The sequence below is a fragment of the Neovison vison genome, chromosome 8 (assembly GCF_020171115.1).
Source record: "Neovison vison isolate M4711 chromosome 8, ASM_NN_V1, whole genome shotgun sequence".
Taxonomy (NCBI): domain Eukaryota; kingdom Metazoa; phylum Chordata; class Mammalia; order Carnivora; family Mustelidae; genus Neogale; species Neogale vison.
In genome coordinates, this window is record NC_058098.1 from 126,293,391 (window position 1) to 126,311,834 (window position 18,444).

General features: G+C 49.3%; 1 protein-coding gene across 1 annotated transcript in view; it reads right to left on the minus strand.

The window, feature by feature from the left end:
- Window positions 1–16,561, minus strand: part of KLHL29 (kelch like family member 29) — a 296,443-nt gene extending 279,882 nt beyond the window's left edge. The window contains exon 1 of the mRNA XM_044262004.1: window positions 16,282–16,561. The gene's annotated coding sequence lies outside the window, so the exon portion shown is untranslated. The remainder of the gene's footprint in view (window positions 1–16,281) is intronic.
- Window positions 16,562–18,444: the final 1,883 nt, after the last annotated feature.

The window sequence follows — 18,444 nt, forward strand, 5'->3', positions numbered from 1 at the left end:
GCTGAGGAACAGAAAGTTTCTTTCTCATTTTAAATCTGTATCAGAGGTAAAGCCTTCTATTAAAACACAATTCTCTGTACACTTACAGTCTCTGGCAGACTGCCAAGGAGACTATCACCGAGCTGCTGCTGCAAAGAAGCAGGCCGTGCAAGACATGGAGGTGCACTCCTAAGGAAGAAAAGCAAAGTCTTTGGAATTCCTGGGAGGGCTCTGCTCACACACTCCCACTTCTTCTGGAAAACACACACACACACACACACACACACACACACATGCTTTCTGGAGGGGTGTGGGGTAGCAAACATTCAGAAAATGCTTTCCTATCTTTTGCTTTACACACACACACACACACACACACACACACAGGGTTTCTTCTTCCTTTTCTCACTGCCTTTTGTCATGTACCACCAACTTCATCATCCTCATCATCATCTTCAGACTGCAAAGCCTGTGGTCTAAGACCTGGTAATTGCAAACCTTTTTTGCCGGCTGTAATTTACAGGTACAAGTGACCACTTGGGGGCACAGTTAGTGGAGAAGGCTGGCGCCGCATTCAATGAGGCAGGCTTTCATGATGTGAAGCCTGTTTCAGCCGCCTTTAAGCAAGCACCCCAATCCTGGATCCAGCAGCAGCCCTTGGAGGGAACATAACCCCAACAGAACTGTTCATTTAAGGCGAATCTAAGACTCACTAGGAGGGAGATTTTATATGGAATTATATGAAATGATTCTATTCCTTCCTCCCTGTAAAGCCAGTGGTTTAAAAATTTCCTCCACGTGACGGCTTGTCTTTTTCACATTCTCATCCGTGTTAGTGTGGGCATGTACACAAACATATATTGCTCACTACCGGGGTGGTGGGAGGCAAAAATTAAACTTATTAGTACAGTTAAATCTCTGCCTTGTTAAATAAAATTTCATTTTTCCCCATTATGAAAAATACACTGATTATTTAAACAATCTGGAGAATTTTAAAGCAGAAAGATGATCACTGTTAACATTAGGGTCTATTTTCATCCTATTTTTTTTTTCTATACTCTTTTGCTTTTATATCCTTGACATCATAGTACATACATAATGGGTGCTTGATTTCCTTTAATTAACAGAATTTCCCTCTTAATTAAAAACAATTCCCTCAAACATCCAAACTCATGATAAAGTCACTATAGAAACTCTGTTCTCAATCCCCAAAGAAGTGTTTTATGCTTTTTTTTATTTTTTATTTTTTTTGGTTTCCAGTCGGAAGAGAACAAGGAATTCATACCACTATTTTGTCGACCCTACTCCAAGGCCCAAACACATACTCCAAGGATAGATTTTCCCCAAGACAAACCAGTGAGGTTGGGCAGAGGGGTGAACTACCTCACGAGCCTAGGATGGGGAAGAGACGGGGAAGAGAACTGGAGCGGGGAGTATAGGAAACGCTTGGGAACCAAATACAGGTTGGGCTCTTACGGGAGACCCCAAGGTCCAAGGACTGAAGATGAACACACTGGTTAGTTCCCTGGAAAAAAATTGTGTCTGGTGTGTAGGAGAAAATGGAGCAAAGATCAGCTTCTGTGGTTCAGATATGGATGCGTTGTTTTTCACATCCTGGTGAAGGGATCGCATACTGAGCCGCACATTTTAGGGAAAATCCCTACTTCCAATTGACAATAACTAACCCAGAGAGTATTCCACAGGGCTTTCACTTTTGCCAGAGAGAGCACGAAGCAGCACTAGATTCACAGGAAAGGAGCCCCTACCCTGACTGCCGCTCCTGTCCCTCCCCGCGCCTTAAGCGATGCTCCTCCCACATTCCAGGATCTGGGATTCTGGTTCCTGCTCTGCTCCTGACTGGCAAATCTTCATGGCATTTCCCTTCTCTGCACTTTGCTTGTTCAAACTGTGCAACGTGCCCAGCCCTGGTCCAGGCCCTTGGGGGGAAATCAACGATGGTGAGGCCATCGATCCCCCCAGGGGCACATGGTCAGCTAGGGCTCCTATGAAGCAGTCACACGGAGAACCTGGGTCAGGTGATCCCCACAGGCAGGCGCCTTCCCCCAAGGAAGCCATACAGGATGGGCAGGCTCTGAACTGGGCAGAGACAGGCAAGACTTCTAGATCAGGAAGTAGGGGAGGGAACGGAGGGTGGCCTCAGCGGGGCCAGAGAGTGGGTCCTTGGAACCAGCTGATGGTCCCTCTGTCGACACTGCATACTTGCTACTCCTGCAGCCCCACTTCCGGGGCTCCACTCTCTCCAAGAACGGATCCTTCCTTCCGGCCCAGGTCCCCTGGGCCAACAACCCACGGGCAGGCAGGACTCGCTACACCGGGACTGGCTGGGATGGGCTCCGCACTCCACTCCCACCATCCCCGTGAGCATCATGGGGCTCACCCACACCCAGCTCTGCCACCAACAGGTCTCAGAGGTGAACCCCAGGCACGTGTCCTCTATATCCTGTGCAATGCCAAGCCGGGTGTTCTAAGCTTACCTCTCACAGGGGCAGCAGATCTGTTAGCTGAATGGGGTTTGTGAGCTCTTAGACTTGGGCTGGGGGCCAAGGATATACGGACCGAGGCTCCGGAATGAAGGGAGGAAGACCACAGAACATACACTTGCCCTTGTAGGTCTTCCAAACTCTCCTTGCTCTGTGGGACTTTCCAGTGACTGTCTCTTCCCCCTGCGTCTCCACAGCTCTCTACCAAAGAGCAACGGGTCAGATTGTACCCCCACACCTCCCACGTGTGCATCGTCTGCGTCTTACGATGAGACACTGCCCAGGAATGTGGGAATGAGGGAAACAGCAGAACAACGAAACTGAGTTCTCACACAGATGAATTTTGTCTGAGTTCCTGGGAGGCAGGAATTTCCCTTCCACCCCGAATTTCCTAGAAGCCTGTGACAGGCAGAACAGAGGGCAGCAAAGCTATTATTAGTGTCATTAGAGAAGGTAGCTAGGTTCCAAGAGCTGAAGCAAGAGCCCACCATTTGCAGGAGGCCCTGCTAGGCTGCTGAGCCCAGATGGACCTGGCAGCGAAGGCCAAGGCTCTTCGGCAAGAGACCTCACTACTTTATGACAACAGACACTGCCCAGAAGTCTGTAAAAAGGGGACACTGACCCCAGAGTCAGCCTACAGATTCACTGAAGAATGGGGCACAACAGAGGGGGCAACATTACTGGAAGGAGAGACTACCTCACGCATCAGTGTCAGACGGAAGTGTTAACATAGCCACCGGAAGAACACGTTAACCATGCCAGACGCTCCAAACCAGGGACGAAGGGGCCAAGCTGGGAACTGGTCACCCCAGTCCTGCCCGAGGAGAGTGCTCTGCCCCCTCCTGCCCCCATGCTCTGCCCCACAGGTATCTGGACATTTCTGCACATGGGCCCCTGAACTGGGAATGGTGCAGCCATTTAAGGGACACTGACCTTTAAGACCATCCACCAACCTCCTGTCTCCACTGCAGTCACCAAGCAGCCTCTTGGGATTTGGCTTCTACTGTGATGTGCCTTCTGGGAAAAAAGTCCGTTCAGTGGCAACACATGGGCCTGGCCCACTAGATATCCTCTCTCTAGTGTAAACAGCCAAAGGGCCATCACCTGGAGACCGTTCAACTCTGGGTGCACTGCTGGTCAAGGGGGAAGACCCCAAGCAGGGAGAAGTTGTATGGGGACCCCGACATGGGCGGACACCCCCAACTGGCCGACTAACATCTTCACCTGCGGGTGGGTTTCTCCACACACAATGCCACCCCATGTCCATCCACAGGAGAAGGGACAGACAGACTATGGTACCGCCACGAACTACCACTTACCAATAAAAAATGACCACAGGGACACATGGCCACATGGATAAATGGCACACAGAGTATGCTGAGTGAAACCAGCTGAGCACAAAAAGGGGTACACGCTGTGTATTTCTGTTTCGACGAAAGTCAACAGCAGACAAAGCTAATCTATGGTGACTGACATCAGAAGGCATTTGCAGAGCAGAAGGATGATGGCCTGGAGAGGGGCGCAGGGAACTTTCTGCATGAAGGAAATGTTCTATACCTTGTTTGGAATGGTAGCTGCGCAGGAATAGACAATTTATCGAAACTCACAGAATTGAACCTTTAAGATCTGTGGACTTTATTTCATTGCCTCAACTATTCTACCTCAAATAAAATAAATACGATGCCCACCACAGGGCTGGGGACACAGTGAGTGCTCAAAAAAGGCTGTTGAACTGTTCCAGGAAATGGTTCCCCTGACGGCCCCCAGCAGGAGAACCAGTTTGCAGTATGTTTTTTTTTAGAAGCCTTTTTTTTTTTTAAACTGTGGTTAAAAATGCATACAATTTACCATTTTATTAAGTGTACGGTCCATCATCATTAAGTATATTCACGTTGCCGTGCAACCATCAACCACCATTTGTCCAGAGAACATTTTCATCTTTCCAAACTGAAAGTCTGTATCCATTAGACAGGAATCCCCCATTTCCCTCCCCTCCCAGCCCCTGGCGGCCGCCATCTCCCTTTCTGACTTCTTTAGGTGCTTCGTACATGTGGACTCATACAATATTTGTCTTTCTGTGACTGGCTTATTTCGCTTAATATCATGTCTTCAAACTCATGCATGGTGTAGCATGTGTCGGGCTTTCCGTGCTTTTTAAGGCTGCATACTATTCTGATGTACGTATAAACCACATTTTCTGTGACCGTTCATCTGTGGATGAGCACCTGGGTTGCTTCCATCTTCTGGCTACTGTGGACAAGGCTGCCACGGATAATGCAGGGGTAAAGATCTGGGTCCTTGTTTTCATTTCTTTTAGGTACATACCCATAAAAATTGCTGGATCATATGGTAATTGAATGTTTAATGTTTTGAGGCACTGCCATTTGGTTTCCAGAGCAGTTTTACCATTTTGTGTTCCCACCAGCAGTGCCTAAGGTTTCAAATTCCTCTGCAACCTCACCCACTGGCAACTGCTAGTTTCTGCTTTAAGAAAATTTGTTATAATAGCCATCCTAATGGGTATGAAGTGGTATCTCATCATGATTTTGATTTGCATTTTCCTAATTATCAGTAATGTTGACCATCTTTTTCATGTGCTTATTTGGCTACTGGTGTGTCTTCTTTGGAGAGATGTCTATTAAAGCCCTTTATTCTTTATTCTTTTTTTTTCTGAGAGAGAGAGAGAGAGGTGGGGAGAAGGAGATTCTTAAGCAGGATCAATGCTCAGCATGGAGCCTGATGTGGGGCTTGATCTCAAGGTCCTGAGGTCATGATGTGAGCTGAAATCAAGAGTCAGATGCTTAACCAACTGAGCCACCGAGGCGCCCTGCCCTTTGCTTATTTTTTAATCAGGCTGTATATTGTTGAGCTGAAAGTAAGATTTCATTGTAACTCTGAGAACACAGTCTTGCCATCCTCACTGTCACAAGCTCAGGCCCTAGGTGTCAATCTCACATCCCCTGACCCTGTCCCACCCCCAGTGTGGTCAAGGGGTGCACAGGAGCAAAGAGTTAGGACAGGCAACTTGCCTCCTCTTTTGCTGGGACTGAGGAGACCATCACTGGCCCAGTGTCTATTCCTGATATCAAAACATGTTTCTGAAGACCAGACATCCTGGGGGGCATACCTGGAATAAAAAAGCCGACAGGTACAGCCAGCTCTCAAATTGTCATGTGAGAGTTCAGAGTTCTCCTCCTCTTGCTCCCTCCCCGCCACCCCGGGTGGCCCTGAAGCCTCCCCTAGGAGCCTGCACCCACAAACATAGCTTTTTGTGGTTTCTGCAGAATCTAGGAGAGAAGGTTTAAATTTGTAGGTGAGAACCTGAGGAGGGTGGGAATGTCCTTCTCACTCGGGATGTGAGGTAGACAGCATAGGGAGAGGCAGGGCTGTCCTCGAGAAACGCAGGCCTGGAACCCTTGCCACAGGATGATGGGCTTGTGTTGTGTATCCCAGCAAGGCAGTATTCTGCAACCCTCCCTTCGGGTCCAATCACCAGTGCCTTCCAGGTTGTACAAGACACATCCCCTCCATCCAGAGAGCCGCATGGATCTCTGCACTGCCAGCTTTCTCCCCCAGGGGTCTCAGAGCACCCCCTGTCAGAGAGCTGGGGCTAGGGAGGAAACATACCTTCAGACCAGGAGGGAGGTGGTGACTTCACAGACAGGGAAAAAAGTGACTTCCAAGAAGCATGGTTCCCATGAAAATCATTTTTCACCTCCCGGAGGAAAGGAGGAAATTTCAAATCTTAATGCCATTTGATTGGGGAGGAAGGCCGTTTCCCCACGTCTCTTGAAGGAATCCAGGTGTTCCTTTTTTTTTGCAACGTGTTGAGTAGATTGGACATTGAGATGCTTTGGCTCTTCCGCTTGGCACACCTAGGCTTCAGCAAGAAGTATGTTCCTTTCACAGTCTGAATATTATTCAGGTTCTGACGATGAAAGCTAGTTGGAACAGCATGAACCGAATAGATTATAGCACTCTATTTACGGCAGGCTCTTCACAAGCAAGGCCAGCCAGACACGCGCACGGCACGCGGCCTCCAGGTCTCAGCAGCCCAGCTTCCAAATGCGGTACTTACACTTCCCCAATTCTGTGCCCTTTGCTTTGGGTTCAGAAAGCCAGAATCAGAGCACAGTCGTCTTACCCTTCTTCACATCCAGCAGATAAGCTAGTTCAATGCCAAAAGAACCCGCCCGTATCTCAAGAGATCAAAACCGTGCAGAAACGCAGCAAACGGGTCTCAAGAGAAGCGTGGGTACGAGCTCTCACTCGGCATCCAGGAGATGGACTGGGAAGGAACACGGACTTGGAGCAGGTGCTCTGCATCACAGCCCACCCGAAATGGCTGTCGTGTTCTGGATAGGACAGACCCAGTGGCTGTCCCCGCTAACGTGAGCACTGTTGGACTGGCCAGAATTCAGTCTGCTTGCTATCCTAAAGGTGGCAAAGTTGGCCTCACTGATGAGAGATTCTGGAGGGGAGCTTTAGAAAATCACTGCGCAGGCTTTGGCAAGACCACCACGTCTAAGCTTCATACCCATCTATGGTGAAGGACCAGGTTTTGAGGTTTTGTTGGTATCTTCAATCCATTTAAACCAAACTGTGGTCCTACCATGCATGGCTAGACCACAGCTCACACTGTATGGCACTCTCCAGGCAACCCATGTGAGAGTTTAACAGGGCCCAAACTGGTCTATACCTTGTTGGATAAGCCTAAGGATCATGATGTTGGCTGTCAAGGCAATGTCGAATGCAATAGAACTTTCGAAATGCTAACTTCCAATTTCTCTTGTCACAGACTAATAACAGTTCATGGCCTGGCACCAGCCTGAGGACAAGGCTTGGGGTAGCACTGTTTTTAACTCCTCTCTACTGGCTTGGAGAGTCTGGCCAATGGTGGCAGAACCCAACTCATGTGGTTAGGCAGAATTGAATGGACATCTATAGCAGCATTCATTATCAGTTACTCCCCCTTTGGTCTCAGAACGTCCCAGGAAGTCCCTGGACCAGATCACTCATTGATCTCACTCCACCTGCTTTCCATATGCTTTGTGAGGAGGCATGGCTTCTGAGTTAGACTGGGAGCTCTCCTGCTTGGGACCTTGTCTCGGGGTGTCCAATAGTGAGACTCCAACACGGGACAGGTCCAAGACTAAAAGACAAAGATGGTCCTTGTCCTCAGGGAGACCATGATTCTCAAGATGGAGCCAGAAATAACCACTTGTCCACGTGATTTGGAGCAGAACCCAACCCGCCCACATACACAGACGGTGCTTGTGACATGCCTGACCCTGTTCTTGGCACTTTGTAAACAGGAAATCCTGTCATTCTCACATATTCGCTCCTCACACATTTAAGTCAGTGCCCCTTAAGGAGCCTCTGACCATGAAGAAAAGTGGTCAGTTAGACCTAAGCCTTCAAGAGAAGTTAGAATCAAGCTTTTGCTCAGGTTACAGATGGCGATAACAGCACGTTGAAGTGTGAAGGTATCTGAAAGCATATGGATAGTTCTCTGTTTCCTGGAGTTTGTTTCGGGCCTGACAAGGTAATTAGCAGGACCCTCAACTTATTATATAGCAACAGTGGTGATCAGTGAGCAACGTTGCTCCATGCGTAATTATTGTATTATTTTATTTTTAAAAAAGATTTTATTTATTTGACAGACAGATATCACAAGTAGGCAGAGAGACAGGTGGGGGGTGGGGGGAAGCAGGCTCCCCAATGAGCAGAGAGCCCGATGCGGGATTCGATCCCAGGACCCTGAGATCATGACCTGAGCCGAAGGCAGAGGCTTAACCCACTCAGCCACCCAGGCGTCCCTCTCTCCTTTTTGTAGGTTGGCAGTTGCCTGGGGGCTAGGCCTCTTGGTCCCTTGAACCCATCCAGCATCCCGTTTGCCGATCGAACCTCTGGCAAATGCTTGGTCTCTCTACTACTCATCTGTGAAATGGGAACAATGTGACCCCTGCCACTGGGTAAGCAGCAAATGAGACGCCAGATGGACAGAGCTGTGCCTGCTCAGTGAAGTTACTGAGTCTACACTCCTGTAGACGCTCCAGGAGCTGAACAGCGATCATTAAAGTTCCTTGAGAGGCTAAGTTCAGTTGCAGTGTTGATCCAAAACCAAATGCTCAAAGCTGACAATGTGAAAAGAGAAGGTAAAAGAGAAAGGGAAGTTTATTGAAATCCCGGTTTCATCATTTCCCACCACCCCTCGGCATCGCGAAATGTCCAAGAGAAAAACAGGGACGATGTGAAAAACCGCTAGGTCTCACATTTGGCCTCAGCTTTTGACTAGTTTTTGTTTTTTACAAGACAGAGAGAGTCCTCTTGTCTGTTCTTACCTCTCTGCCTCACCCCTGACCCTGCTTCTGAGAGCTTTGTGGACATCCTTGAAGAAAAAGAAAGCCTCATGCTTGATTTTACCTTTAGGGTCAAAACCAGCCCAGCAGTAAGGAAGGGGGAGGTGGCGGGGCCGGACCAGCAGGCACACAGGTGGGGCCTGTGCCAACCCCACGTCCTCTGCCGTCCAGCCCTTGCCTGGCACTTCCTGTGTGGTCACTTAGTTACAGGTGTGATACAGGCCCTGGAGACCATGCTTTTCTCATGGTGAAGCTCAAACTGGAGAAGTCCTCTTTCGCTAAAGGAGGGATGGAAAAGTTAAAACAGGGAGCAAACATCTCTTTGCGGTGTCTGCGCAAGCTCTACTCACCTCCCTGCCCCTCTCCCCCATAAAAAAAAACTCATCTAAAGAATAAAAATAGGAATTCCTAGGTGTTGTATTTTCCTTTTAAAAAAGTGCTTTCGTGAAATGCCATAAATTAAAAAATCTGGAGGGGACAACACCTTGCAAGTAAGTGTGATGCGAAGGATGGACTCGGTGTCGCCTTGTAAACGTGCCAAATAGATTCAAGTTATCACGGGAATGAAGAAGCTCCAAGAAAATTAGTCTTCAAAGTCTCAAGTCATAAATCCTAGAAGATTCCATTTAGATTAGTTAGAATTCATCAACAAGCATATTTTATAGATATGTGCCCAAATATAGCATCTAAAATTCCACACAATGAAAAACCATGAAGATATAACGACATAGCCACAGAACAAAAAGAAAATCCCAAAAGCAGTCTTTGATGTCAATTACCTGACACCTTCTCTGGGCATAAATTGATGCAGGCAAATGTTTTCACTCTGGAGTGCTGTGCCCAGCACCGTGCTAGGCGCCGGGATTCAAAAGTGAATGAACCTGGATCAGTCCGCAGTGCTTCTGGGCAGATCCTTGATTCTTCTTACAACATTTTTACTCTTCAATTTGCTCTTTATTACACTGTCTAACACCGAAACACAAGCCATCAAAGCATCTAAAAGTTCTTCTCATTAGCCTTCCAGGGCCAGAGGAAAGGGAAGCAGGTGGGCAAATCTTAAAGTATAGCGAACGCTGGTCAGCCCTGGTTAATAATTCTTATTTAACTCATATTCCCTCTAATAGAATTATTTTATTTAAAATGTTAATTAGCACAGACAATGCAGTCCTTGGCAAATAAAAGGCATTGTGAAGAAGTGCAAATGCAGGAAGACCCAGTCTAGAGTATCAAAATCACATCCCCACATACGGAGAAGACAAGATAGACCCACTGGTCACTGATGGATCTGGATTCAAACAGCTGTACAGTGTGGCTAGATTTGTGGTCTTCGGCCAGCTGATTACCTCTCTGAGCCTCATCTTCATTTGTAAAATGTGGATAATCCCTACCTTGCGGTGCTGATATGGGGATTAGAAATAATATATGTAAAGTACTAAAATATAGTGGGCAATCAAAACTGGAAGCTGTTATTATCATATTATTGGCATTTGTTACAGGTTTGATGATTGAATAATGGGTAAATTAACGGACCTCTAAAATCCCTATCAACTCTAAAATTATGATACTAAAAAGTGGAATTAAAAGTTCATAGATGAAATCCACTTAAAGATATTTTTAACTATTATAATTGTGATGCAAATCTCTTATGCTTTTCAGAGTAAGAACTGATAATGAGACTCAGAGAATATATATATATATACACACTGTGGTGTACCACAGAAATGTTGATGACCAAATTTAGCAGGATAGGTGATGACAGTTTCGGAGCTCTCCAGGCTGTCATGACTCCTTCATCTAACCTCTCCCTTCTAGAATATTTCTCTAGGCCAGACACTGGGATGCATGTTTCAATGGGGTAATATTGGCCACGATGATTCCCTCCATCTTCAGAAAAGAGAACTGAAGCTTACTGGGATTAAGGATCTTTCCAAGGTCACATAGCTCGTGGGCACCAGGGACTGGACTTCAACTCTGACACTAAGCCTTCATCTTTACCCACTCTGCAACTTGATGCAACTCAGACAAGCCCTAAAAGCAAAACGTAGGAGATTCGAGGGACTTGCTGGGAAATGTACACACAGGCAAGGAAGAACAAATGTCAGTCACATTTACAATATTCTTTGTTTGACTGTGTTCTGTTGACTGCATTTTCACCAAGTCTCCTAAACAGAAGATCAGTGTAATCTATTAGTGTAAAAAGTGGTAGAACACAGCAATCCCTCCCCTGGGTATGTATCGAAAAGAACTGAAAGCAGGATCTCAGAAATATTTGTACTCCCATGTTCGTAGACATGAACTGGAGGATTGAACCTATGGGAGGGATCTAAAGTAGTCGCATTCACAGAAACAGAAAGCAGAATGGTAGCTGCCAGGGGCTGGGGAATGAGGAAATGGGCAGATGATGCTTTATGGGAACAAGATTTCAGTTTCACAGGATAAAAAAGTTTGGGATATCCAAGGACAACGATGTGACTATAAATACTATAAAACTAGACACTTAAAATGGTAAAGATGATAAATTTTATGTTTTTCCACCACAATTTTAAAATAAAGAAAAGAAAGCGGCAGATTATATGTTTGTATAGTGTATGTGTGTGTATGTTTTTATATAAATCTATATGTGTGTGTGCATATTCTTAAAAGAGTTAATGGTTTAAAAATTTCAAAACTAGCGGCACCTGGGTGGCTCAGTCTGTTAAGCACTTGCCTCTTTTTTTTTTTTTTTTTTAAAAGCATCTGCCTCTTGATTTTGGCTCAGGTCATAATCTCAGGGTCTTGAGACCAAGCCCCATGTGGGGCTCGGTGCTCAGTGGGGAGTCTGCTTGAGATTCTCTCCCTGTGCCCCTGCCCCCCCCCACTTGTGTGCATGGTCTCTAAAATAAATAAATATTTCTTAAAAACTCAAAACTCTATAAAAATTCTATATGAAAAAAACTCTATATTAAAAAAAAAAAACCTATGAAGATTGATACCTGTGAGGCCAGTAGCAGCTTCTGAATGTCTTGGGAACTGACCTCTTGGCCCAAACCCGATCCCCTGCCTTAACAGTGTTCAATTGTTCTGTTCTAGCTTCTGAGTCATCACCTGCTGCCACTGTTAAGCATCTACAAACCATCTGAATTTCACGCAGATATCCTCTCTCAAGGGAAATGAGAAATCTTCCCTTTCCCACCCTAAAGGTGGAAATGCCCCAAGACAATTAAGTTCATTTCACAAATAGCTATGTTGCTAATGATCAACCTGCTTCACCTTAATTTGCAGCTCCAATCTCCCTGTTTTCAAGTGATTTCTTTAAAGAAAGTATATACCTTCCTGGCCTAGGGTGCTGGGAAAGTAAGCGTTTAGCTGTTACAGGAAGAACCACAGAATCAGCTTTCAAAAGTGGTCCTGATGTCTGCTTACTTATGATACAACTGGCAGATCAAGAATTCTGACTCACTTTTCCTTCTTAGCCAAAATTATTAAGACCATTTCTATGGTAAAATTTACTTCAGATGAAAGTACTCTCCAGTGACTCTGTTACCCAATTTTTCTAGCATATTGGGAAATGACCCTCAATTTCCTGAGTAATAGCAAATGAGCCTCTTCTGCACAAATGACAAATATTCTTCCATTTTCTAAACATTCGAGTCTCCTTATAATTTATGTGCTCACAAGGAGATTTCTTGTCCTCCAGTCACGCTACATGGTTCCTGCCTTGGTTGATCTTCACCTCCTGCAACCCATGGCTGGATTTCTTAGTTATGGTGCCTCTTCCTCCCTCTACCCTCATGTAGGCATTAAGTTGACCAATTACAGAATCACAAGGTTGGTTATAATTCCGTTTCTCCATCTGACTTTGAACTTAAGTGTTCCAATTACTTTGCTTGATCCTAATAAGTCAGTAGCGTGCTAATGCTTGCCTTGATATTTCTGATATATACAGGGTATGATTAGCATGGGACTGCATCATTAGAAAGCAAAATGAAAGCGGGTGAGCAACATCATGGCTCGCATTTAAGCAAAGCTGCCTGATCAGTGAACTTACAATGTTTCAATGATCCTAGGGATACTGTATGCTGTGACCAAACATATATTGTATTTAGAAAATCCTTGGACACTCCAGAACATTCTGTCTTTTGCTACTACTAGAAAAGATCCTAGAAGGATAGGCCTGTTCCAAAACACAAAGTTCCAAAGTCTGTTTAAGCAGATACAGCTGAAGACATAAAGAATCCTTGAACCACACAGGTAGGAAAAAAAAAAAGAAAAAAAAAAAAAAAAAAAACTAAGGAAGGAGAAAAGGAAAGGAGGGAGGAAAGAAGAAAAGAAGGGAGGAAGGGGAAATCTTTAGTTAATTCTGCTGGATTGCACTGACGTTCCCGGGCCATAAAGCAAGAAAGCTTTACGGTAAGCCTGCTGGAAGAAAAAAAAATACCCATGCACACACACATTATCAAATGAGATGCTAAAAAACTACATTAACATCAATGGTGTTATTTGAATCTATTAAAAAATTTAACCCCTTTATATCTGTGTGTTACCAGGAATAGTGTAAACTTTTGGAAACTAGCAGGAAAAAAAGGAAACGCTTTAAACTGGGAATGTTTTGCAGCCAAATCAATTGATAAGTTAAAGAAAAAAAAGATGGCACAACTGAAATTGATGCCAAAGATTTATAAGGTTGACTAAGTAAACAAAAATGGAATGGATCACCATGGAAATGCATGAATATTGAAATAGGCAAGATTTGAATAGACTAATGATATGCCTCACTTAGACTGACAGGTGTTGATAACAACTCTGACACTCAAACCACACCAACATCCACACTTCTAACATGTTTATTCCTAGAAAACAGGAACTGATTTAAAGGTTCCTTTAGTAAGAGCTTATAAGAAAAATACATTTTCTCATCTTAAAGGGACTAACTCAATTCTCATCTACTTGAAAAACAAAAAAGGTTTTATCTATTTGCTTTCTGGATATGAGGAGCCGCAGTTAGCAGAAGTCATTCTCTTGGGCTCTACTAGTCTTTGTTCCAATAAACCTCTCACAAAACCGAATTTTCGGTCTGGCTTATCTCCCACACTGAGTACTTGAAGTATGACCACCACTCATTAGAAACATAATTAAAAAGACACAACACTAGATCCACCCCCCCAAGCACATACAGATGAAAACCAATAACCCTTAATCTATTTGTTACCATAGCTACCATAGGATTTTTTTAAAAATTATTATTATTTCAGTCCAACTCTGGGTATTTCGTTTGGATTGTTGCTTGCAAATGAAAGTTGGAGACCTATAAATTCCCATTAACTGTATAGAAATGGGGAGACTGAGCAGAAGAAAATGCTTTTCTTAATCATGGACAAATATGGTTTAAAAGATGCTTCTACAGAAAAGTTATTAAAATGGGTTAAATGCATCAGCCTGTAAGCCAATTTAAATGTCATTAAATTCATATAGACTTTAAGGACACATATGCTAGTAATTCCCTGATTCATAGCAGGATGATAAATCAAGAGCACTCAGAACAATGCATGGGACAGAGACTATATTCATCAGTGGCACACAGCTCCATACCTGTATAAACACCTAGATGTGACTACTGGAATACATGCGCACCAAGCAGCCCTTAAAGTATTCACCTGTGCATTAAAGGGCAATGATTTTACCAAGCGCCAGGATGAACACTCTGTAAAATTGTTCCTCACCCCCACAACAGTGAAAAAGTTAGCTCTGCACTTCCCCAATATATTTTTTTTAAAACATCAGTAATGAAGCGGGCTAATTAAATCTGCCATTCACCCTACACCGAAATAATTCCTTAAATATGCTCTCCCAGAGCTGAGCTGGACATAAGACCATAGGGCAAGGGGAGGAACTCTGTAGAGACCAGACAGATGACTTAAAGGAGACTGAAATTAGGGTAAATACAGCGGTAACCAGGACAGATCTGTCGCTGCAAGAGGAGTCTGAATCCCAGCGTAACCCTGCGTAGCTCCTGCATCAGTGGAGCCTGACAGTCCCCGAGCTGACGAAGTGGGAAGTTTCGCGAGCAGCAGCAGCACTGCGTCCTCAACGGTCCGGTCCCTCCAGCGCCGAGGTCTCGCCTAATGCTACATAAATACCTGCGTCCACGATTCGCCCGGGGCGCGCCGCGGCGCAAGCCCCGAAGGGCAGCAGGAGAGCGTTTGGAGAGCGACAGGGATGGCAAAGGCGGCGGCTCCTTACCCATCAGCATCCACAGGGACCCGCGGGAGGACCCGCCAAATGACCCTGTCTGCCGCTGGGTTCCAGAGCCCAGGAACAACAACTGGCTTCTCAACTGACGGACCCAGGCATCCGAGACTCGCGCTTTGCCCCCACCCCTACTCCGTGACGGCTGGTCGCGGGCAGGCAGCGCATCCCCGCCTTCTCCGGCTAACGCAGACCCGACCTGCCCCGGGAGCTGCCTCGGACCTGCCCCTGCTCTAGGCTCCGCTCTCCCGACTCCCGGCGAGCGCGCCCCTCCCTCGGGGCCCGGGGCCGGCGTGCCCAGCTCCCGCACCCGGGCCGCGACCGCAGAGAAACCTCGCGCTCTCGGCCCGTTCCAGGCCACTGAGACCGGGACGTGAGCCCTCCGCCACCCTGCACCCCCGCCGGGGTCGGGGCGCGCGTCCACACTCCCACATTGCACAGCTCGGGGCCCACCCTATCCCACACATAAACAACCCCTCCTCACCCAACATCACATCCTCGTCCCTTCACCATCCCCATGGGCTCTCTCCTTTCCGCGCCCCCAAACACGGTGGCACCCAAAAGGTGTTAAGGGAAGGGGGGTCACAACCAGGTCTGTGCGGGTTCCCTCCTCATAGCTTACAAGCTCCTCTACCTCGAAAGTTACTTGGGATTGAGTGAAGAGACCCAGTCCCCAAATGGGGGGGTCTGAGGACTGGAAGGGGCAAAACCCCCACCCGGCTTCCCGCTGCACAGAGGCGCGCGCCTTCCCAAAGGGCAGGGCGCGCGGCCGCCCCCGGGGTCCAGCCTTTCGGTGCCTCTTCCTGGCCCCCAGCCCGGCGCGGGCCCTGGGCCGCTCCGGGGAGGTGGCCTGGAGAGGAACGCGCACTGCCGGGCCCAGCCAGAGGGTGCCGGGGCCGGGGTCACACTCGCCTCCAGTAGCCCCCCACCACCATCGCGACATTGGGTCGGGGCAGCCCCCGCGCATACACACCCGGGGGCAGGAAGTTTTTTTTCCCCCTTCTTCCCCCCATGGAGCAGCGCAGGCGCAAGGGCTCCTGCAGCCTAGCGAGTCCAGACGCGGGAGGCTCCTGCCGCCGCCGCCGCCGCCGCGGGAGCGGAGCCCAGCGTTCCGGGTTCTCGGGCCCCGCTCCCAAGCCCGGCCCGGCCCCGCGCAGCCGCCAGGACCCGGGGTCCCCGGCCCCCCATCCTTGGCGCCCAAGCCTGGCTCTTACCTCTGGCCGCGCCGCTCCGGCCCCGGCCCGACGCCCGGGGAGCCGGGGGTCGCGGGTGGGCGCAGGAGGGCTGATGGATAGGGGACGTCGCCGGCGGGTAGCGGTAGCTGGGGCCGCTCGGGTCCTGGCCCGGAGAAACGGATCCAGGTCCACCTCCTCGCGTTCCTGCTCTCCGCCTTCTCCCCCTTTCCCTTCTCCTCCTCCTCCGCCGCCGCCTCCCGGCAGCCCAGGGAGGATGCCCGGGAGAGGGAAGTCAGTCCTTCTGCCTGTCAGCCTGAGCGGCTACGCGCGGCGCGGCGCGGCTCTCACCGAGGCGGCGGCGGCGGCGGCGGCTCCGGCAGCATCGCCCCCGCCCTCTCCCCGCAGCCGCGGCGGCCGCGGGGCTGGGGCTGCTCCGGGCTCGGGCTCCGGGCGGGGGCTGCGCTCAGGCGCGGCGGCCGCCGGGGCTGCGGGCGGGCGCTGCGGAGCCGGGGCTGGAGCTGCAGCTGGATCCGCGGCGGCGGGGACGGCGGCGGCGGCGCGGGGGTTGGCGCGGCCGCGGCGCGGGGACCATGCTCCCTTCTGGCTCGCTCCGCTCCGGGTACCGTCTTCTTTAGCTGCGAGGGAGGCGGGCTTCGGCGCGCAGCCAGGGGCGGGCGGAGCCAATCACGGGCGCCCGAGTGGGCGGGGGTGGAGGGTGGGGGAGGCGGGGCGCCCCCGGCAGGGCACCAGGCGCTGCTCTCCGGGCCCGAGGGATCCCGGGCAGCGGCTCGCTCGGCCCGGGCCGGAGTGCCGGCGGGTGTGTCGGTGCGTCTGTCCGTCCGCCGCCCCCGCGCCCCTCACCCCCCGCGGCGGCTCCCGGCTCGCCCGGCTCGGCGGCCGCGCCCGGCAGACGCGCGGCGCGTGGCCCCGGCTGCTGGGCCCCGGCCTCCCGGCCCCGCCGTCCCCGGGTTGGGGGACGCGGCCGAGGCGAGCTCCCCGGTTGCTCTCAACACCTGAGGAAACTGGCGGAAAAGTTTGAGAACGGAAAGTCCAATCGTCTTTCAGCTTCCGCCCTCCCTAGGACACTCCAGCCACGGAAAGGAGCAGGTTGTTCAAATCTCTGAAGAACCGCGACTAGCCCGCCCATCCTGTGCACCGACCCTCTCGTCTCTCCAGACTCGACTCTCCCCATTGCTCACGGACTTTCCTGTTTACACTGACCCACTCGAATCCACGCGACCTCCCTGTTTATTTAGTCAGCTCCCACTCAGGCCATACCAGCCTTGTATGTCTACACTCACAGCCCCCCCGCCCAAACACACATACACCACCACCACCATGGTCTACACTGACTTTCTTAGCCCCTTCACCTCTCTGTCTACGCTTGCCGTCCACACAGACCCTAACGTCAACCCTAATAGAAAAGGTTTGGCTGGAGGCCCGTGGCAGCCCCTAGTGCGGGATTTTCCATTGCGCCAGAACATTCCATTTCAGCACCAGTCTTCCGTGGTAACGCTCCAGCTCTGGTTTTTATTCCCTGACCTCTCCTTCCTCCCCGACTTCCCCCTTGTCTGGTTTTGAATTTCAGAGGAAATATAGCCCCTACCCCCAGCCTGAATGTAAGCGTTTGTGGGTTTCAACCTCCTGCCCTCACCCTCCGCCTCCCCGGGACGGAGCTGCAGAGGCCTGAGGCTTGGGGAGCAACCCGGGAGGGGGTATGGTCAAGTAGGGAGCTGCTGGCCCTTTGGCTGGAACTGGGAGGAGCCGGCCTGGGGCGGGCTCTGCCGGGCCCCGCCCTCCTCCTCTGGGGCCGCGGGGGCAGCGGGAGAACTCGGTTCGCAAATCCCCTGCTCTCAGCTCACTCCTGTGATGTCTGAATCCAGGCCTCTGCTCTCCTTGGCTGTAAACTCAGTGCAGGGATTGTGTCTTCTTTAATATCTTGTAGGAAGCAGAGTACAGTGTGGCGGCTGATAAATAATAAATAATAATAATCTACTGAGGGTAGCAGGAGGACTGTCAGTGACAGGGAATGAGGACACCAGGGAAATGGCACATTGGTGTAAGAGTAACTGCATTTCCTGGAAAAAGGAAAAATATATATAATAAAGTTTTGGTGTGTGAAGCCTGGGGACAGGGGAGGGGACAGGGCAAAGCACTTCGGAGAGGAATCCACCCTCGATGAGGGGGTCAGCTAGGAAAAGT